Source organism: Citrus clementina, unplaced genomic scaffold (assembly GCF_000493195.1).
Source record: "Citrus clementina cultivar Clemenules unplaced genomic scaffold, Citrus_clementina_v1.0 scaffold_1, whole genome shotgun sequence".
Taxonomy (NCBI): domain Eukaryota; kingdom Viridiplantae; phylum Streptophyta; class Magnoliopsida; order Sapindales; family Rutaceae; genus Citrus; species Citrus x clementina.
This window is the reverse complement of record NW_006263303.1, coordinates 19,280,644-19,303,972: the sequence shown is the minus strand read 5'-3', so window position 1 is coordinate 19,303,972 and position 23,329 is coordinate 19,280,644. Positions and strand designations below refer to the sequence as shown.

Below are 23,329 nucleotides of genomic sequence, written 5' to 3'. Positions count from 1 at the left end.
AAAACACTAGTCCTGCCCAGTGTCAAACAAGTCTACTGCTTAGACATCGTGGCGTTGAAAATGAAGTCTTTTAGACTCTTCAAAACTTAAAAATAGTTTAAAAATTACTTGTTGAAAAAGGAGTTATTTTAATTATTCAGGACTTCCTGCATGGTTAGTGGTTCCAAAATCTTTATTTCATTTTGGTTAGGTAAGTTGTAGCATCTTGACTTGACATTATCGCCAGATATTTCAAGCTTGTATCAGAAAAGAGAAATTTGTTTGATTGTTTGATAAATGGGGTGCCGTAGTCATTATTCTATTGAACTCAATTTTGATGGTGATTTATGGCAATATTTAATGGTCGAACATTCAACTTATGATCATCAGTGTTACAGATAAATTTCACTGCTGATCATACAACAGTAAAAAATAAATATTTACCATTTTAAATTATTTTCAGTATTAAAAAAATAATACTCAACTTATAATCATCAGTGCAAGCAATGTTAGTTACTCAATTGTTAACAACACTACTAATAGAGCCCGAGCGGCCGAATCACAGCAGTCCAAACCCCCACAAGTCATTATGGAGTTTAATTCCTTCTTCAATTATCGAAAATATTTGAATGAATGCAATTATTCAAAAAATCTGAGCATGTAATTAAAAAAAAAAAACAACACTACTAATTAAAAAAAAAAAAAAAGCAACAACACTAATACAATGTTTAGCTCAAGCTATCAGAGACACCATTTGCAAGATTAGATTTAGCTGAAGCATCATGTCCACAGATTGTCTAAAGAGTGATGTAGTACACATTCATTTGTTATCTATCAGAAAAGAAATTCAGCTCAGTTTCTCAACCGAAAAATAAAAAACATAAACTGAGATTCTAAGCAAACAACTTGGCTGGCCTATCAGCTGCATTCTCCTGAACAGAGAGAAGGGCCATGTTAATGTATCTCTTCAGTATTGGATAAGATGCTTCTTTTTCCAATACAGGACCCTTCAGTTCCCAGGCTCTACCATCAGTCCACAGATTCCATACCCGAAGCCAAACAGATCATTCAAATGCTGAATGAATAAGTCAGCTCTCACATTGATTCTACTGATGTAGGAAGCTCCTTGCTTTTCTCTGGTTCAATAATCAAACTTTTAGAAATTTTACTAGATTAAAGAACAAAAAAGAAAGAAGAGAAAAAAGTAAGAAATCTTGTCACTTACGTGGCCAAGGGTAAGTGAATCAGAATCATAGAAGTGGGTATTCTTCTTGCTACTCAGTGCTCCCAATAGTAATACTCCAAAGCTAAACACATCATCTCATTTTTAAACTCTTCTTGTCCTTGTCCTGACTGACTTGAAAGCCTCTCAACAACAACTTCCTCTCCATTAAATAGTTTTCCCTGTTTTCAATTTCATTCTTCAACACATCACATTTCACTCTGTTTTACTTTGTATACATCTCCAAAACCACCTTCTCCTAGTTTATTTCCTTGAGAGAAGTTATCTGTAGCTGCACTTATGCTTGCCAAGCTGAAAAACGGAAACCAAGCTTCCTTGCTCTTTGCTCTTGCCCGTCTTAATGCCCATATTTAGGTCAAATGATAACATATCCTGGCTGATTTCAATTTTCTTTCATTCTGCAAATCAGCATTAAGAAAGGTGAGCAAAATTTTTCTCATTTACACTAGTACACTCATGGATACACAAAATATGAGTGATCTAAAATAAGCTCACCTTCATCTTTGTGTTTTCTCCTCCATCGACCAAATATGAAAAAAAAAAAAAAAAGGCAAGAAGTACTATTACCAGAAGAACAACTATTATAGTCATCCATAGTGGTTCTTGCTTCATACATCCAGAAAAATTTTAGTATCCGGTGGACTGTGACCTAAATTTGATGACTATAGATAAACAATATCGCTACATTAGGTCAGGCACTAGACTCCTAGCAGGGTAGTTTGATAAGTTTGCACCATACTCAACAAATGAACGAGAGTAACACATACTGAAAGAATACTAAAATTCAAGTCTTCAATTCAATCCTGAAATGAGAAGGCTTAAATGCATTTTGACTCGGATGAAGCCTTACTGAAACAAAAAATTTAATACTATCAATTTCAAGAATGCAACAATTATACCTGGTTCTGAAGCGGGTACTCGTATGTAGACAGATTGTCCTGTGAAGTTTCCAAGTGACCTTCTGACAAAAATCAGGTCCCCAAAACACATTAAACAGCCACTGTCTCCTCCTGTTAGCTTGGAATCAGTATAAGCTCTACATGTACAGTTCTTCAAGCAGTCAGCCTCACTCCGCTTCAGATTGATTCTCTCATTAGCCAAACCTCTAACAAGTCAGGTGCTTTAATGCATTAAGATTTATAAACTGCTCTCCACTTTTGCAATCTGATGAATGACTATTCTCACATTCATTTGGTTGTCTTGTGATTCAAGTTTGAATCCCTTCAAACACTCACGATTAGATGCATTGTCAGGGCTACTTATACTATTAGCACTAAAATATGCATACTAGTCGCAAAATCTACCTGGAGCTGAGAACATCACGTTCCATATTAGATGCGTGACCGGACCTGCAAGGTTGACTTTCAAAATCACTACACTTGAAATGTTGATGGAGTCATACCTGATATAAATTTCATCTTCATTGTCAGCCAAAACTTCTTCATAAAGATAGTTTGTACTTTATATATGAAGGAGCATCTCCAAAGGTAACTCCATTCCAGGTTGCAGAACATGTATTTTTCACAGACCCATTCTACATACATATTTAAGGTAACCCCATGAATAAGAATGTCAAGTCTGTAAGAAAAGTTTCCTGGGGAAGGATCATCAGCGATTCTCCATGATGTTAAATATAGCTCCAGAACAATATTTAAATCCCCAACCACCTTGATGCCTGGTAACAGAGTGTCTGATGGGCAGTCAAAGCTCTGCCACAGATAGTCCCCTCCACAAGTATTACTACTAAAATATTATCCCCAAGAACAAAGTTTCTAGTATCCAAGAGTTGTGCCACCAGGTTTTGTGCTTTTAGCAACCAAACAACTGTATCAGGGCTCTTCTTGAACCCTATTCCTAAGCACCTGTGCTTTGAATTACCAGGAGAGGAGAAGCCTAGCTCAAACCTTTGAGATGAGGAAACCAATTTCTCACCATCACAGATGAATGTTGCTGTAGTTACTGTATCAGCTGCGAATGATAACTGCATGGTCAGCAAGAAGGTCAAAGAACTAAGGATGTAGAAGTAATGAAGGTTCTCCATTCATAAAACTGAAAGGAAAATGATATTTTGAGATTGAAGTAACATTATAAAAGGGTAATTTTTAGATACCATCTCTGAGATTTGACATATTTGCAGTTAGACAGCAAAGATGCATTTATTGGTGAAAGACCCCCTGCCGTCAATTACTTTTCTGCTTGAATGCTGGTTGGACACTGAAAGTATTATCATGCCCCTGATACCTTTTGAGATACCTGACATGCCTATAAAACCTAACAAAAGCATCTGCCACCAAAATCACAAATACTGAAATTTGACGAAGCTACCATTACAATGTATGGTTATTTACAACTACACCAAATAAACAATATGACAAATTTACCCTCATTAGCATTTAAAATTTACAAGTAAAACCAAATAAAAAAATAAAAATGAATGTAAACTGTTGCCTTACAAAGTCTCTCATAGTCTCCTATGGAGATTAATTAAGCTAGAATGCTAGATGAATCAGGAAAAAGCAACTGATAAAAACTGACTGCTGGCAGTAAGTTCCAAACTGCAGCAGTCACTAAGCAGTAGCCACAGTACAAACGACCAAATTAAGATTCAATGCCACCAAACAAATCCATAACTTATTTTAATCCACTAAAGCTTTAGTGCCACAACTACACTACCAACAAATATAATATTCTACTCAAATATGAATTCAATCTGACTTAGCACAATTGAGAAATGAAGATAAGCATTAAATATAAAACCACATATTGCATTCCAGTATCAAATAATTTAAGCAGCATCAGTTATAGCCACAATTAACAGCCTTCACAAAGCAGGCAATAGCTGCACATAAAAGCTCCTTGCAAACTCTTGTCCAGTTTGCATGAATTAACCAAGCAAGCTTATGATATTACTTGTCTTTGGCAACATGACGTTTTCATTTACAAAAGTCAAAATAAGAAAAAAATGCAAACCTATGGTTAGTCTGACTAGATGATACCCCGTCTTTCTAGTTTTCCCTATCAAAAGGCATTATATCATCTAATTAATCCCTTCAAAAATTAGTTGATGGGCTAGATCGTGCTTTGCTGCTTTATTTTTCAATGCACCTTCAGTCGATCTGCTTCATTGCTCAATGCTATGGATTGTGTGGTTTCATTCTTGGGTATGCTGTCTTGTTTTCTAGAAGCAAACAAACTGACAATCAAAATGAAAAATCATATTAAAACTATATCAATGATTACTATCCACATTTAGGGGGAAAAAAAGCACTAATGTGAGTTGAAATTAAAATCTCAGCATTGTCATGGACATTGGACTGGACCAGGGTAATCATTGCAGCAATTCCCCATCAAGATGCTGGGAACTAGAACTTTCTGGGTCACAATTCACATCATATATAAGCAATGAATGAAGTTATGTTGTACAGAGCAACGCCTCATACCAGATCTCATTATGCACAGAATCTTCATCAAATACATGCAACTAATGAACAGAAAACTCCACAAAAGTTTCAAGATCACCGAAGTAAAACAAACTCAAAGAAAATTCCACATCATAGTGTTAGGAGAAAGCTCAAAACTGTTTGCATGCATCATGATCAGCTAACATTAAACCCATTTTTATCTCACCAAAGTTTTGCTTCAATCAATCTACTTTTGTAATAATGAATTGAAGATTTTTAATTTTATCTACGAATTTATGGTTCAAGACTTTTTAAGGCAGTGCTCTTCAAATACATCAGAAGCATCACGAGGCATTATTTAAGAAAAAAAATAACAATTTAATTTTTAACCCATCTAAGCTGAAATTCAAGCTCTGAGTTAGCACCAACATCAAACCCATTTTAACCCATCATGATTTAAGCTTCAAGACAATCACAGCTTAATAAACTCACCAATTTCTTTTCTTCCTTTTTTTCCCCTGAATGTAGGCTTCTTCATCCATCCTACATTTTTCAGCAAAGGCAGACTTATACACTCTAAATGAACCCAAACAAGACTTGATTTCGATACTGACCTGTTAATCTTGGCTTCTGCAGAACGATCCGAAGATGCAGGACGCCAACGAAACTCAAGATCAGAACACGAGGTGCGGTGGCTATCTTTCCTTTACTTAACACAAAGTTCCAACTCAGAGCTTAAAACAGAACCTGGTGAAACAGAAGTGGAAGCTTTAAGGGAGGGCCGGGCGGGGGGGCCAATAAAAAACATTTATCCATAATATTAATGAACGAGAATGTTAATCGTATATTTTCATTATTTTTTACTTAATTGTCACGTTGTATAAAATTATATAAAATTAACATGCATCTAAATTTACAAATTGTACGTTACAACGCGCATGTAACACAGAAAGTGCAAAACTTTTGCTATTTCAGCTGAGATTATGAAAATTAGGGGTGGGCAAAATCGGATTCGGGTCGGGTTTGGGTCAACCCGATCGGGTTTTGGGTTATTTGGGTTGGGCAAACATTGATCCGAATGCAACCTGAACTTACAATCCGACCCCATCCGATCCGATCCGATATATATTCGGATCGGGTCAAAAATCGGGTTGAATTCGGGTAGAATCGGTTCGGATTAAAAACGAATCATATTGAATTCCGGTCAAATTAAGCCAATTCGGGTTGATGAAAACAGGTCAATTCAAAACATATATACCAATGCACCATGAAAGCTTCAAAATTCAAAACACATAGGGGAGAAACTCGGGTCGGGTTGGAGGCTTGAGCCTTGGAGCAGCAGATCGGCGGCCACGGCAGCAGATCACGGCTGGGTTTTTGGCAGCAAATCGATGGATGTGCAGCAGCAGCTCGCGCACGGTTGGACGCACAGCAGTTTCCTCGCGATGGCTGGACGCAGCACGGCGGCAGCAGATCGCGGACGCAGCAGTAGATGGCTGGATGCAACACGGCAGCAGCACGGCAACAGCAGATCGCTAACGCAGCAGCAGATGGCTGGACTCACAACACGGCAGCAGCAGATCGCGAGAAGGAGAGAATGTTTTCTTACTTCTTGAGGGTTGGGTGTTGTGATTTTTTTTTTTTTTACTAAAGAGGAAGAGAAGGTGCTCAGGATAATTAACAATGGATTAGAGAATTTTTCCTTATGTTTATCTCAGATTAACGAGATTAATTTCACTCATCATCATCGCAACTTGTCTTTTGAAAAAAAATCACATTAAGAAAACAAAAAAAAAGAAAGAAATTTTGAGAAAGAGCAAATTCGCAGACAATTTAAGTTGGGGTTTGTGTTTTGTTGTGAGTCTTGTGTTTGTGTAACCTTTTGAGTATGTGATTTGTGTATGATTATGTGTGGTGTGCCGTGTGCCGTGTGCGTGTGTTTAGCCACTTAGATTTTTTTTTTTTTATAAAGCAACCCGATTGGGTTTGCAAGATTTCATCCGATCGGGTTGCATTAACAACCCGATCCGATCCGAACCCGAAATTTTTCGGGTCGGATCGGGTCAGGTATTTTGACCTTATAGTATTATCAGGTATAATATCGGGTTGTGATATTCCCATATCACGTATAATATGGAACATTACCGTCAAACATGAAATTGGCAAAAATATTTGAGAATATTTCCTTTTTTGACTTTATTCAAAACATGCAATATCGAATGTGAAACATGCAATATCGAATGTGAAACATGCAATAATGGACATAATATATGCAACATGCAACATTTTCACATGAAATCTTCAACTTACCACATAAAACATGCAACATGGTAATACTATTATTTGTTTACTTGTAATTATATTATAAAATACTAATTTTTTGAACATTTTATTTAAAAGTTTTCAATTTTATTTTTAATTTTTTAATTTTTTTTTAAAAAGTGCAACCCGTTAACAAACTGATTGCACCATGTATTTGGTAGCCAAAGACAGTCGGGCTCTCCTTTTGAGACCCCATATGGTGCCAGCTAGCCAAACCCATCATAAGTGCTAAACACTTTCAATGAGGGATGGATAAGTATCTAATGCCTCACTTTATGTGCTGCAATATATAATTTACATAGAGTACAATACAAAACAATATTGTATGATCATCCGTGAAATTTATTTGTAATATTGATGATTATAAGTTGAAAACATAAGGGTAAAATTGGAATAAAACCTCACATAATTTATTCTTATTAATAAATCTCAAGATAGACAATCATTATTCATACTCCAACTGAATCCTTATATAAAACATATGAAATAAAGTCTCCAAAGAAAAGTCTCTAATCCAAAATAAGAAGTCTAGTCAAATTTAATATTTAAAGCAACTCCAAAGATCCACTAAGAAAAATTCTCCATCTAAGAATCAAAGCCACATTTTTAATCAATCTATAAAATATTGGAGATGAAGGGTGAACCGTCAACTCGGTAAGCAAATCCATGTACAATATTTGAAAACCTTTGTCATATACCTTTAAACATTTTATGAGAACATTTTCCTTTAGCATAAGGGGTGGATTCATATAAAAGCATTAAAAACATTAAAGCATTCATAAAAACATTAAACCATAAACATTGGTAGCTCATGCCTCGTAGTTATCATCATTCATCATTCATCATTTAGAGTGTTATACCCCGCATTATTCCTCATTTAGGGTACTATATCCCACATTGTTCATAACATCCTTGTGCACAAAATCATCATCATACTAGCAAGTTGGCCATAGCATTTCATAACATCATAACATCATAACATTTGCATTGTATACATTACTACGAACTATGAGCTAAAACATTTTTGAATCCACCTTACATCTTTTCATAAATAGCATTTAAAGTCTTCTAAAACAATTAAGAACTTTTCTTTAAACATTTAATTCTTTTAGAAAATTCTTTAAGAAAACATTTGCTTTGAGAAAACTAATTTCTTAAGAAAAATTCATTTTAAAATACATTTATATAAATTCATTTAAAAGTGTTTTTATTTTGTAAAATTCATTTAAATATTTAGAAATCAGTTTTGTACAAATGTTCATTTAAACATAATTCTTATAACATAAATTACATTTATTATAAAACACATCATGCATGAATCTACTTACCTCAATCCGCAGCAATCAACTCAATACCTCAGGAACAAACCAACGAGCTCACCCATGTCCTATATGTTAACATATATGTTTCCATAATATTGATTTTGATGATAACAAACAAGATTAAAAATGATTAATTTTTTAAGCTCAAATTATTTAATATTCTTTTTAAATAAATCATTATTTTCATATTATAAATGTTTCATATTTAATGGAAAAATGATTTTATGAAATTGGTTGTTTTTCAAAGTTTATGGTTTAATTGAAAGAATTTTGAAAACTTTGAAATAAACAAGTAGTTTTCTAAATTTCGGACTTGGACCTATTTGAAACTATTTAAATGTTTTTGGGCCATTCTATAATTTCACACAGTTTGGGCAAAGTCATAATTTCAAAAAGTTGTGGGATTGACAAAGCATTATTCTAAAGTTCTGAAATTGGACTTTTTTGCAAACTTTCATAACGTTTTGGGCCACATTATAGTTTTATAAAGTTTTGGGGTCAAACTATAAATTTAAGAAAATATTCACTGTAGGAGTTACTGTAGCAAGCGGAAATCCGGTTTCTGATAAACGGAAGTCCGGATTCGAGGCAGAATCTATCCGAATTAAAAGCGGAATTCCGGATCTTGACAAACGGAAATCCGGTTGTTGAGCAGTAAGCTACTGAGCGTAAGCGGAAATCCGGATGTGACAAAGCGGAAATCCGAATGTTCAGAAATTCAAATTTGTGGCTGTAACGGTAACATTAAGCGGAATTCCGGATGTCCATAACCGGTAATCCGGTTACGACCAAAATGTGAGTAACGGCTAGTTTTCGAGCTCAAACTATAAAAACTCAAATCCAACTCATTTTGAAGCTCTCCAACAATCTCCAACAAGCAAAAACAAAAAGCACACGTGATATCTTGAGCTTACAACTTGCAAAACACAAATCATTGAATCATTCATTGTTCTTCATCTTTGAATATCTACTCATTGAGTGAGTTTCATTGTATCTTTCATTTCTTCAATTTATTTGTAAGAGTTTGAGTGTGTGAGACACTTGAGTGAAGAGATTGGGAGATAATCTCTTTGTTGTAAAGGTTTATTGACACCTCAAAGTCAATTGTAATTGTTGAAGCCTTGGAAAGGCTTGGATAGTGAAATCCTCGAGCTTGGATCGCTTGGAGGCGTGGACGTAGGCGGAGATTGCCGAACCACGTAAAAATTCGTGTGTTTGTTTCTCTTCTCCCTTACTCTTTAATTATCGTGCTATTATTGAACTTATTGTTTTCAATTATTGTTAAGACATTAGATTGCTTGTTGTGTGGATTTGTTAGGATAATTTTTTAAAATTCCAATTCACCCCCCCTCTTGGGTTGCACACTTGTATTTCACTATAATTATCATAAAAATATCCTTATCAATATCATCTCTAACCTTAAACATAATCCCAATCATCCTTAATTCATAGGCACTTATATTAGCTCAATACTTATACATATTCTAGACATAAGTATGAGTATCTTTCACATGCTGATTTTTTTTAATAACCTATACACATGTCGGAAAACCATGAAAATTTATAGAGGCTCTATGAACATGCACAACATTGCATACAATATTTCACAAAAATCAGCACAAGTCAAAATCGAGTTAGAATATTGACCTTTCACCAAAGTAACAAAACTGTCCAGCACTGACCAAAACAGACCTTTCCCACTTAGAAAATTCATAACATATTCTTTAGTACTCGAAATAATATGTTTCTTTTTTCTAATCACAGAAGACACATTCAGAAAGCACATAATTAAATTTCATAATTTTTGGACTCCTGAAACTATTTTAAAACGTTTTATTTCCGAGAACATCTAACCCGTCTAGAAAATTCCAGATTTGAAAACAGAGTTTCAAAAATTCGTATCTTTTATTTTACATGCCCAAAAATGGCGATTCAAGTTTTTAAAGACAGAGGAAAGATTGAAATTTCATTATAAAATCCTAACATGGCATGTAATATTCATAAACTAGCCCATCTGTTACACGTTTCAGCTTCTGCAATTCTGGAAAACAGTTTCCAGATTTGCAGCAGCCATATGTTACGATTCTTAATAATTCAATCATAAAGAATAAAACTACAAAATTAAACATGCAAGTATAGGAGACATAGATCTGTTGACAAAAAAAACTCCATAATTTGTAAGGATGTGTAACCTTATAAAAAAATTTCCAGAATTGAGAACCGCTGCTGAAAATCGGAATTTTCCAGCACCAGTAACCTAACTTCGAAAATCCATAACAATTTACATACTCAGACGATTTCAACACAAAACCTATCAATGGAAAGCTTAGGATGTCTAGTTCCATGATATGTAAGCATATTCACTTGATTCTAAATAAAGAAAACGATTTCAAGTAAGGAATAGGGACTATTCATATCATCACAACATTACAAACACACATATATTACCCAAATCATATTACAAGTAATTAAAGGCAGACAATTCATAAAAATAAATCATATAAGTCTAAGAAATACTTAATACCTTGAGGCAAACACTAAGAAAAGAAGTGATAAAACTTTCTTTTCCTTCTCTAAAGACTTATGTTTTTTTCCTTTCTTCCTAGGGTTTGTAACGGTGTAGAAAATAAAAGACGGCTTCTTAAAAAAATGGCTTCCTCTTAAATATTTGGTAATTAATAAATATTTTTTTTTATAAAAACTAATAACTTACGTAACTTATTTAAAGCAATTTGATAAATTTTACTCACACACAAACACTCATAATAACTATCCTACTCAATTTAATAAGGGTAAAAGACGAAAAAAATAAATAAATAAAAGTGGGTGTAATCCTCAAATAGCTGAGGATATTTCTCCTTTATTTCATCATCTCACTCCCAAGTGGCTTCCTTTGCAGTATGATCCTTCTCCTCAGAACTTGTTCTTTCCTATCCAATATCTCCATTGGTTGTTCCTCATATGACATATCATTCGCAATTTGGATAGGTTGGTAATCCAATACATGAGAAGGATCAACCATGTACTTCCTCAATACTGACACATGAAATACACTACAAGAGCAGCTTCTGTTTTTGCACAATTTGAGATCTTTAAAGCATCCCAATTGTGATGACTCTAATAAATCCACACTTAGAAATGTTCTAGGAGTTCATAGGATTTAGAATCACCAAATTCCGTTTGGAAATGAGAGAGATAATGAAGAAACATGAATGCTCGTTCATAATCAACCATTCCACCAAATAAAGCACCATCATCTTTTCAATAATTGCACCAAACATTATCATGAACTAGACCCATCCACTAAACCATTCTTTATTTAATGTGATTTTTTTCACTTTAATAATTTATTTAATCAAATTAATTTTGAATAAATAAATAGCTAAATTAATTAATTTTGTATTTAATTAATTAATGCCATTTTGATCAAATCAAGTGGTTAATTGTGGGCTTCCTTTGTGACATATTCTTATGCCTTTTCCTAATCCATATTAGGTCCAATAAAAGCCTAAAACTCTAAACCCAAAATTGGTCTAGAAGTCCATAATCATTTATGAACCAAAACATGTCCAATATGGTCATTTTACTTACTCGATATTGCACATAATATTTAATTAAGGATTTATGAAATTTATTTTGTTTCTTAAACTATTCATGGAACATCTAAATTTCTATCTCAAATCATATTTAAGGTATATATATCCATTCTTAATGAATTGTAATATAAATACCGATTTTCCTAAAATTAGGAAATTTAACTTCTCATTTACTAGTAACTCATTTTTCATTTCTATTAGGTGTGTAACCTTTTAGGTTCTTTGTTATAAGGTAGTAGAATTATTTTAATGATAACTCTTTATTCATTAAATGATGCTAAACTCTTTAGTCATCAATTATAACTTTTCTAATGACCTTAAGATGCATTGCTAATACGCTTTACTAATAATTATCTTAAGGTTTCTACAAGTCATGAGTGACACTTAACAGTATTTCACAACCACCCAAATAACAAGAATTGCTAGATCTATAGAACCTATTTAATTGTTTCTCTATGTCCTGGTCTCTTCATCATCTATGTCCAGAGAAAAACATGGCTTATGGTTTAGGGTGTTAAGCATTTATACTTTATCTCAAAAATAAATCTAAATAAACTTGGCATGAAAAATATAATTTGAACTCCTTCAAATATATTTCATCTTGGCCAAGGATTTCTCATGTCAATTCATATTATCTTTCAGGGACATCCTTTTTATATATTACGAAGTGATGAATTCCATATTGGCCATACACTTGTCTCCATACATAACCAACCATGACAACTATTGCTAGATCTCTTCCTTGATTAGGAATCAATCATTATGCTTTCACATATCAGAGATGTCTATGTACAAGACATATGTGATGCCTCAAGTCTAAAAACCATTATTAAATATAGTGTCTATCATAATGTATAATAAGTCATTAACACTCAAAACCATGTGACTTATTATATTTGGTCAAGTTCAGTAAACTCATTTTTGCAACAAGTACCTATGTGTTTGACTTGACATCTCATGTCAATGATATGAAATTCACTATCCATTTTAGTATCACATACCATAAATGAGTCATACACATACTAGTGTTTATAGGAATTTATGACGTCCAATCATAAATTCACCACTAGGAACTATTTTAAAAGTATAGTACAAAGAATACACGTTTCGTATTTTCAACAAACTCGAGAATGTGTTCATTAACTATTTTACTTCTTGGACTATATTCATTAAATTAATTTATGAATGTTGGCAACTTTGCCATTTTATAAATATCAAAATGCTATTCAAATACAATAATTCTCTAAAAGCAAACATCATTTGATTGGTCTTCAGGCCATATTACTGACAATATGTTGCATAGTTAACGTGAAAAGTTGCAAGTTGCATGTTTTACGTTAACTGTTGCATATTAGACGTCATTGTTGCATGTTTGACGTTAGATATAGCATGTCTTGAATGAAGCCAAAAATGAAGAATATTCTGTTATGACCCAACCCAAATATGGCAAGATATTGTCTGCTTTAGGCCTTAACAAGACCTACATGATTTTGTTCCTACGGCGCCCATACAAAATGCGTCATGAAATTAAAGAGTGGATCACCCCTTATAAACCCAGCATCTCTCCAGTGCTTTGTTGATATGGGATTCGCCTAAGGTGTTACATACACCACTTTATGGACTCAGTGTCCTCGTTGAGACTCGCCCCACCATCGCTGAAGAGGACACACAGAGCGACTCTGATACCATTTGTCATGACCCAACCCAAACTTGGTAAGATATTGTCCACTTTGGACCTTAACAAGACCCACACAGTTTTGTTCCTGCGGCACCCATACACTTAAAAACGCGTCTTGCTAGTTAAGGTGTGGATCACTCCTTATAAACCCAGTATTTCTCCCGTGCTTTACCAATGTGAGATTCACTTAGGGTGTTACATATTCAAGAATATTCTTGCCTGTTTCATGTTTGACATCAACGTTTCATGTTATGCGTGGTATGTTGCATTTTTGACATGAAATGTTGCAGGTTGCATGTTTTACATCAGTTGTTGCATATTTGACGTCAGATGTTGCATGTTTGACTCAAATGTTGCATGTCTTGGATAAAGCTAAAAAATAAGGAATATTCATGAATATTCTTGTCCATTTCATATTTAACGTCAACATTGCATGTTTTTACGTGATATATTGCATGTTTGATGTGAAATGTTGCATGTTGCATGTTTTATGTCAACTGTTGCATATTTGATGTCAGATTTTCCATATCTTGAATAAAGCCAAAAATAGAGAATATTCTCAAATACTCTTGTCCGTTTCATGTTTGACATGAAATATTACATGTTGACGTGGTTCTCATATTTAACCTCAGTCATTACATATTTTACCTCAGTTGTTACATGTTTCACGTAACTTAATTACATGTAAATTGCATGTTATATGTTTCACGTCAGTTGTTGCATATTTGACATTAGTTATTGCATGTTTCACGTCAAACATCGTATGTCTTGAATAAAGCTAAAAAATAGAAAATATTCCTGCCCGTTTCATGTTTGACGTCTATTTTGCATGTTTTATGTGAGATGTTGCATATTTCGCATCAAATGTTGCATGTCTTGACAATGAACTCTTACCATCATGAAAAATAAGCAAAAGTGGGTATTTAAATCAAACCTGATAGAATGCAACAAAAGCAAGAAAGCTGTCGATAGAAGCCAGAGCCAAATTGGGTACAAGCAAGCGAGGTACCAATTAAAGATGCTTCATTCAAGAAGAGAAAAGCTACCAGAATGATAAAAGTAGAAGAAATACAGCAATAAACAGAATATTGGGTGAAGCTGCAACAATAGTTTCAATCACTTAACAGTACCAGCAAACTTATAGTAGACTTTAAGAACTAGATGTTTAAGCCACAGTCAACGGGGACGTACCCATGAGGATAAAGGCACAAGCGTGAGACCAGCAAAGCCACCCATCCTTACTTTGTACAGCTGAAAACGTCGAATGAAAAAGGAGGCAACGATGTTAGCGACAGAAACAACTAGACCGGAAGCAAACGACTCAAGATGACAACAACAAGTTGATGGATTGGATTGTGTGAGCGAGATGTGGCTTCGATTTTATTTGATTTGTCAAGAAGTTGAAGAGAGAAATTTGTGATTTTTGAGAGAGATGCAAGAGATCGGGCGCAATTGAAACACCTAAATTTTGTTTTGCAACCTTGGGGAATCGGTTGCTTCGGTTGCTCATTTGTACCTTTTTTTTAATTTCTTTTCAATGTCAACCGTTTGATTTATTTTACATGAATTCAATGACTGCATTTACAAGCCGGCACAATGCCGGGTAGAGATGGCAAAATCCCGGGCCGGGTCCGGGTATTGCATGATCGGACCCTGCCCGGATACAATCGGTCCGGGTCCGAGTCCGGGCCGAGTTTTAATTCGGGTACCCGAATTTTATATTTTTTAATATTTTATGTGTATATATTTTTTATTTTTTGGTAATTTTATAAGTTTTAAATTTATTTCAATAAAATTTGACATGAAAATATAAACATTAAGTGTTTAAAACTTTATATATGTATAATAAATGAGTCAAATAAATATAAAATATTTAAAATAATATATATTTTATAATTTTTTTAATAAAATCCAGATTCCGAATTTATCAAGTGATGCTCAAGATCGACCCAGCTTTATATCCAGTCAGCAATGCCCAGGTACAATCCGAGTCTAGACCGAACAGATATTTTTACCACCTCTAATGCCGGGCCTCAATGCCCGACATTGTAGCTTTAGCCACTTATGATGCTTTATTTTTAAAAATCGAATCAAAGCAAAATCTGATAGAGAAAAGGGCTTGCTGAACGTACTCGTGTCTGATGGATAATCAAAGCTCTGCCACATAGTTAAACCAACAGAGTTTTTTTGTCGTTTTTCAGGAATCATTACGCTTAAGATTCTCATTTGCGTTTGCTGAGTGAACAAAAGTAATACCCCACCCCACAGAGCTTTTTCAATTAATACAACATGGAAATTATTTGAGAATTATATTATGCAATAATCACTATTAATGCAATTTCAAACATCCCCTCTCCCAAGAAACTATGTTGCAAGTTGCAACTGTTGCAACATATCACTGAGTTTTGTCTTTTTTTAATTAATTACACGGCACTATTTACATTTTATGAAAAATTAAATAGACACTAAAAGTTAAAGATTTTTATATATAAATCCTTTTTTTTTAGATAAAATGACTTTTGAAAAAAATTTGAACTATTATTATTATTATTATTATTATATATTAATGTCATTATTATTATATTAATATTATTATTATCATTAAAATTTGATAATTTATTATTTTAATTATTATTTATTATTATTACTGTCATTAATTATTATAAAAATTTATTAATTTTATTTTTTTAATTGTTACGATTACTTTAATTAAGTCATTATTATTATTATTTACTAATTTTATTATTTTTATTAATGTCATTATTTTTATTACTATTATTAAAATATGTTAACTTTATTATTTTAATTATTATTAATTATCGTTATTATTTTATTAATATCAATATTATTGAAATTTATTAATTTATTAATTTTAATTATTATATTATTATTAATGTCATCAACATCATTATTATTATTCAACTTTATAGATTTTTTTGTTTTAAGTAATACTATTGTCATTATTATTATTTTGCCTTAATTGAGCATTAAATATATTTTAATTTTATTATAATAAAAATATAAAAATAAATTATACTATAATATTATTATATTATATTATATTTATATATAAATAATTAATATAAAAATAATAATTTAATATAATTAATAATAAATTTAAATAATGTTAGTTTAATATTAATATAAAATTAATGCAGTACAGTGTACTACCAATTACCAAATGTTGTACAATATTATTATAATATATTGTTAACATAATATAATATAGTACAATACACCTACATTAAATAATGCAATACAATATAATATAATACAGTGTGCCTAATAGACCCTTAACTCTTTGGGTTTAGAAGGATGTAGAGAAAGTAAATATAATCGTGGAATAATCTTTTGCAATGGTTGATTAGCCATCATAAAAAAGTTTAGGCTGACACAATAAAAATTAAGCAACTGCCCTACATTTAAAAGAGTATTTGAAACTAATAAATTTACTATTCAATTATTTTTAATCAAGAATAAATAATAAATTATCATTACAACAAGATTCACAAGCTCAAATATCTAAAAAAAAAGGATAATTCTCAAGAAACATAACACTCAAATGCTTTTGAAATATTCTTTTAAAAAAATAAACTAACTTTCTTTTATATTATTCTTTGTTTATCTTTCTATGACTTTGTTGGGCTACATTTAAAAATTTAAAAATTAAAATGGCTCCCTTAAATTTCAAGAATAATATTGGTATTTTATGAAATACAAGTTATACAACCCAAGAGAGGGGGGGGGGGTGAATTGAGTTTTTAAAACTTAAACTATGCAAATCACATAACAATTCAATCTAATACCTTAATGGAATTGAAAACAATAAATTCAATAAATCACAATAATTAAAAGAGTAAGGGAAGAGAAAACAAACACAATCATTTTTATGTGGTTCGGCAATTCCCGCCTACGTCCACGCCTCTAAGCACACCGGGCTTGAGGATTTCATTATCCAAGCCTCCCAATGCTTCAAATGCTTACAATTGACTTCCAAGATGTCAATGAACCTTTACAACAAGAGATGATCCACAATCTCTTAACCAAAGTATTTCTCACACTTATACACTCACAAATTTGATGAGGAAATGAAGATTACAGCAAAAACTCTCTTAAAGAGTAGATATACAAATTAAAGCACAAATATAATTCAAAGTATGATTATTTTACGAAATGAGAGCTCAATATATGTTATGTGCTTTTTTTTTTTACTTGCAAAGAGATATTGAAAATGAATTGGATTTGAGTTTATATAGTTTGAGCCCAAAAACTAGCCGTTATGTGTTTTCTGATGATAACCGGCTTGCCGCTTTCGGAATCCGATTAGCCACATTTATGTTACCGTTACAGCAAATATTTGAATTTTAAAACATCCGGCATGCCGCTTTTGGAATCCGGTTAGCCACTTTTATTCTAGTGAGCTACTGCCCAAAATTTGGTCTACCGCTTGTCAAATCCGATTAGCCACTTGCTACAGTGACTGCTACAGTAATTATTTTTTAAAATTATAGTTTTACCTCAAAACTTTATAGAACTGCATTATGGCCTAAAAAAGTTGTGAATCTTTTCAAATATGTCCAATTTCATAATTTCTAAATAATGGCTTGTTATTCCCAAAACTTTTTAAAATTATGATATGGCCCAAAATATGTGAAATTATAGTATGGCCCAATATATTTAAATATTTTCAAATAGACTCAAATCTAAAATTTAAAACAATATTTATTGAAATTAAAGATGGCAAAAATCTTTCATTTTAGTCCATATCTTAAAAAACAACTAATTTCATAAAATCATTCTCTTGTTATAAAAGCACAATGTATAAATTTTTGTTTATTCAAAACATGTGGTTTGTTATCATCAAAATCAATATTTATAGCCCTATAGGCTAGCAGTTTATAGGTAAATTAACATATTGTATGTACAAACAAACTAACATGTCAACTAATGTTAAAAAAAGTAATAAAAAAGTAAAGTTTTGTAATATTAAAATAATAAAGTTTTACATCTAACACTTTTTACATGTTTCTTATTTTGAAATTTCACCTTTTTTATTTTATAATTTTTTGAAGTATTGCATGGTTAATAACCTATAATCTTAATAAATATTTAGTTTATTTATTTTGTATTAAATATATACTATATAACAAAAAAATTATTTACATTTATAAATTTTCATGTGTTTAAAATTTTTTTATGTGATATTGCATTATTATCTTTACACCATCAATTATTTTTATGATCAAATTAGGTCAATGGATCAAACTTTAAAAAATTTAAAACAGCAGGAGTTGAAAAAGTAAATATTTAAAAACTTTTAGCTTCTATGATTTTGTAATAAATAGTAAGAATTTAAGTGTTAATAACCAATTGAACACATCTCGTTGAACACTTTAGGCATTAGATTTATTGGCTGAATCAGAAAATGACAAAGTTTAGGGTACCATGCAACTATTGCAAGGTAGGCGGACCCCTCTCTTGGGGTACCATGCTCTTATTCTATGTCTATATTTTATCCTATATCTGAAGACTAAAGTGGTTAGAATTAACAAGATGTTTTCTGTGTGGGTTCCTCCATTTTACAATATGTTTGTTTTTGATTCATTGAGTGTTCACACATCTCTTTGGTCAATAATGGCAGTGGCATCTTTTTTAATTTTTCTGGAAGCTTTTGTGAAGTCGGGGAGTAGGGACATCTACGGTTTCTGTTCAACTTTCCAAAGGCCCCCATAGGCCCTAGTAGAAGATATGGTTCGGTTTGATTATTCAAAATCAACAATTACTCAAAAACCAACATGATAATTTTATTTCTACAAACACTTGAATTTCGTATATATTTAGGTCGTTGTAGTTTAAAAATTACAGTATTAAAGTGTTTGTAAAATACTAATAACTGTAACTTGGACGTTAAGATAATTTAATTTCTGTCATGACCCAACCCAGACCTGGCAAGATATTGTCCGCTTTGGGCCTTAACAAGGCCCGCACGGATTTGTTCTTGGGGCGCCCATACACTCCAAAATGTGTCTTTCCAATTAAAGTGTGGATCACCTCTTATAAACCCAGCATCTCTTCCGTGCTTTACCGATGTGGGATTCGGCTAGGGTGTTACAATTTCACACTTGTGTGATAAAAAAAATATAACAATTTTCTTGTTTGCATGTTGTTTCTTGTCGTTTATGTGAATCCATTATGCCGTGATTTCGATTGTGTTTTCATAATTTCAAGCTTTGATTTGTTCGCGCTATTTAAGGTTAGCTTGTGTGATTTCGATGTTCTTGTTTGTATTGGTTTTTAATTTTCAAGCTTTGCTAGAGTTAGGTTTTGATGATTCTTGTTTTGTAAAAATTGTTCAAATTTCTGGGTGTTTGTTCAAATTTTCAAGCTTTGTTCAATTTATTTTACTTTCCAGATGCGTATTTCGATCTCCTCAGTCAGCTCGCTGCCGCTTCTTAATTCCGTCGACAATCCATCATCGGAGTTTTACTGTAGATGCCCGCAGAACACCATCCCCGCACTACGTCTTTGCTGCCTGCACCCTGAACTTGTTCATCTTTGCCATATAAATCTAGGCTGCAGCCTCCTGACTCCATTGATGAATCCTTCACTGGAGCTTCATCGGTGAAGCATTTACCTAAGAATCAGAATAATATGTCATTAAAGGACACTAATGAGGATGATAGTGTTGTGCACATTGTGATGGAGTTATGTGAGGGAGGAGAGTTGTTTGATACGATCGTCACCAGGGGGCATTACACTGAGCGAGCTGCTGCGTTTTGTGTTTGGCATTGCTGCGAAATTTGATGTTTACAGCCTTAAATTGAATTGACAGTGCATGCCATTCAATTTATTTTTATCAGTTTGTAGTTAAATTGGTTAAGATATGAAATTTATAGTTAGTGACTCAGGCTTTGGACAAATGTTAAAATCAAAACCTATTTGGATTTGGGATGTTTTCCTTTTTCTCCCCATACGCTTCTACTTTTTGGATTCTTTCCTCAAGTATGCTATTTCCGAGTGTTTTTATTTAGAGAGATGGATGATATTTGTCTAAAATTTTAAATTTAAGTTCCCTTATCAAATGGACATCGGGAAGGTTTCACTTAGTTTATTCCTTTTTTTTTTTGCTCGCTTTCTTTATTTGGTACTAAGCTTGCCAGTGTTTTTTTTTTTTTGGCGCTGTTTAATTGATTCTTATTTCATTCAGTCTCAGATGTTAGTGACTTAAAATTTCTTATGATCTATGCAGATGCCCAAGAATTTGTTTGTTTATTCTGAAATTGGTTACTTCTTAGGGATTAGATGTTTTATGTCTGTGCATCTTACCATGTACTGAGCCACCTATGACAATTCTCTCTCTCATCGATTCTTTGTATATTTATTTTTTGATCAACTTGTAGACTCTGTTTCTTGTGTTAATTCTATGATTTTCAGAAGTTATGCTCATGTTTTTAGTGACCTCATTCTTCTAACCTGCATTTCCTTATATGATTTTTCCACTGCAGGTGTGGCACAAGCATGGAGTCATATATCGTGATCTCAAGCCAGAAAATTTTCTATTTGCTAATAAGAAGGAAAGTTCTCCCTTAAAGGCAATTGATTTTGGGTTGTTGGTCTTCTTTAGGCCTAGTAATGTGCTATATAATTAGCAATTGCATGTCCCTGCCTGCTATTTATTCTTTTCACCTTCATTCCTTTATCTTCTACTGTTCTTACCTGAAGGTTTCTCTTTCCTACGGGGGAGCAATTCAAGGAGATAGTTGGAAGTCCATATTACATGGCGCCAGAGGTTTTAAAGCGCAATTATGGACGAGAAGTTTATGTCTGGAATACTGGAGTTATCCTATATATTTTGCTTTGTGGTGTCCTACCTTTTTGGGCAGGTCAATATCTTTATTTATACATTTGAGTTCTATTGGGGTTAGGCTTTCTTTCTATTATTATAATTACTTTTTCATTTTACATTTGTTAGGGTTGTCAATGAGTGCTTTGAGAGTTGGAAGAATAGTCTGAGTACCTTTTAAGCATCTCACTTTATTATTGTTGGTGTTTAACACATATATATTTTTAAGAGGGACCCTTGGCCCAAAGTTTTTGAAAATGCAAAGAACCTTGTGAAAAAGTTGCTTAATCATGACCCAAAGCAGAGGCTTACAGCTGAGGAAGTACTAGGTAATGTTCAATAATGTTAATTCAATGGGTTATATACACACTGAAGTTTAATCAAGTAACAGTTCATCCTCGTGCATGCAGAGCATCCTTGGTTACAAAATGCCAAAAAGGCTCCAAATGTTTCACTAGGTGAGACCGTGAAAGCAAGGCTTAAACAATTTTCTGTAATGAACAAGCTTAAAAAAAGAGCTCTACAGGTAATAATTTTGATTCTTCTACATTATTTGCTGCTTTTCTGTAAATGAGATGGAAGCTTACTGGACATTTATATCTGCAAGTTGTGGCTGAGTTTTTGTCTGTGGAGGAAGTGGCTGGTTTAAAGGAGGCATTTGAGATGATGGACACTAACAAGAGAGGCAAGATAAACCTTGAGGAGCTAAGGCTTGGGTTGCTAAAAGGTGGCCAAAATATTCCTGAAGCAGATCTTCAAATCCTCATGGATGCTATAAGCATTATATGTTTGTTATCTTACTTTTTGGTTTGTTAAACTAGTTGTGACTAACAGATTGCTCATTCTATACTGGAAATATTCAAGAATCTTAAAAATTTTATGGGAAACACTGGCAATTAACAATTTTCTTTAAACAAAGGAAAAATGGAGAAAAGATCTGTAGTTGGTAAATGAGGCAAGTGTATGAATGAGTTGGGGTAAACAGATTTCTATATTTGAAGCATGTTGCATTAAATTTTCGAATCTGACTTTTTTAACTGTTTCAAGTGAATGACTGAAACCTTGAATTTTACAGGCCGATGTTGATGGTGACGGAAGTTTGAATTATGGAGAGTTTGTCGCAGTTTCTGTTCACCTTAAAAAGATGGCCAATGATGAACATCTGCATAAAGCTTTTTCATTCTTTGATCGAAATCAGAGTGGTTTCATAGAGACTGAAGAGCTGCAAAATGCCTTAAATGATGAAGTTGACACCAGTAGTGAAAATGTTATCAATGCTATTATGCATGATGTTGATACGGACAAGATTAGTGTCCAGTATATGAATTCAAAAGTTCATGTTCAGTGAAAGTGACTCTTAACCCAACCGAGTAAATTGTCAAATTAACAATATTTTTGCTCAATGTCCACAAGAACTATACTTTTTTGCTAATTAAGACTAAAATTGGTTGAAGCTCATCTCTCAATACCTCAATTGAAGTACTCTATTTTCTTTTTTCCCCCCCAAGCGTCACACTCACTAGTTATTTGGCTTTTTATGAGTTTAATATTAAATTGTCAAATTGGTTGCCTCAAAATTGATTGATACTTTCAGTTTCTCCTGTAAATTGTAGGCTTTTTATGAGTTTAATTTAGTTATTTGGCTTTTATGTTTTAGTGTTGTAGTTCTAAACAATGTAATAAGTTTTTAGATTATTCAATGTATTGCCGCTAGAAGAGAGTATTGCTTCTGGAAGTCTTACTGTTGGAATACTTCCATTAATCTTTGGAAGTTTTGTTGGGGAACTTGACTCGTGGCCGGAATTTGAATTACTTTTCTTGGAATTTAATTAGAATTTAACTATTGTTTTATATTTTGGCATTCTTTTTTTTTTTTAATTTGGGATGTTTTATTATGTATTGGTGGTAATGACATTGATACTAGATGTATTTATTTTGAAATTAA

General features: G+C 32.8%; 3 long non-coding RNA genes and 1 other non-coding gene across 7 annotated transcripts; 1 reads left to right on the top strand and 3 right to left on the bottom strand.

The window, feature by feature from the left end:
• Positions 1-735: 735 nt before the first annotated feature.
• On the bottom strand, positions 736-3,389 carry LOC112095901. 3 transcript variants are annotated; one of them, XR_002904051.1, is made up of 5 exons: positions 3,333-3,389; positions 2,527-3,190; positions 2,122-2,443; positions 1,205-1,620; positions 736-1,115 (listed from the first exon to the last, which is right to left on the bottom strand). It is a non-coding gene; the product is annotated as an uncharacterized LOC112095901 (long non-coding RNA). The 3 variants fall into 3 exon arrangements; XR_002904050.1 differs by having other exon boundaries at positions 2,122-3,203; XR_002904049.1 differs by having other exon boundaries at positions 2,122-3,190.
• A 414-nt stretch (positions 3,390-3,803) lies between these two features.
• Positions 3,804-5,401, bottom strand: LOC112095900. The gene is made up of 3 exons (XR_002904048.1): positions 5,238-5,401; positions 5,116-5,166; positions 3,804-4,415 (listed from the first exon to the last, which is right to left on the bottom strand). It is a non-coding gene; the product is annotated as an uncharacterized LOC112095900 (long non-coding RNA).
• An 888-nt stretch (positions 5,402-6,289) lies between these two features.
• On the bottom strand, positions 6,290-6,375 carry LOC112096008. Its single transcript, XR_002904168.1, has one exon. It is a non-coding gene; the product is annotated as a small nucleolar RNA U30 (small nucleolar RNA).
• A 13,271-nt stretch (positions 6,376-19,646) lies between these two features.
• On the top strand, positions 19,647-22,912 carry LOC18053910. Of its 2 annotated transcripts, XR_002904047.1 has the most exons (6): positions 19,647-19,794; positions 19,954-21,424; positions 21,514-21,713; positions 21,795-21,910; positions 21,992-22,171; positions 22,460-22,912. It is a non-coding gene; the product is annotated as an uncharacterized LOC18053910 (long non-coding RNA). The 2 variants fall into 2 exon arrangements; XR_002904046.1 differs by having other exon boundaries at positions 19,954-21,713.
• The last annotated feature ends 417 nt before the right edge of the window (positions 22,913-23,329 follow it).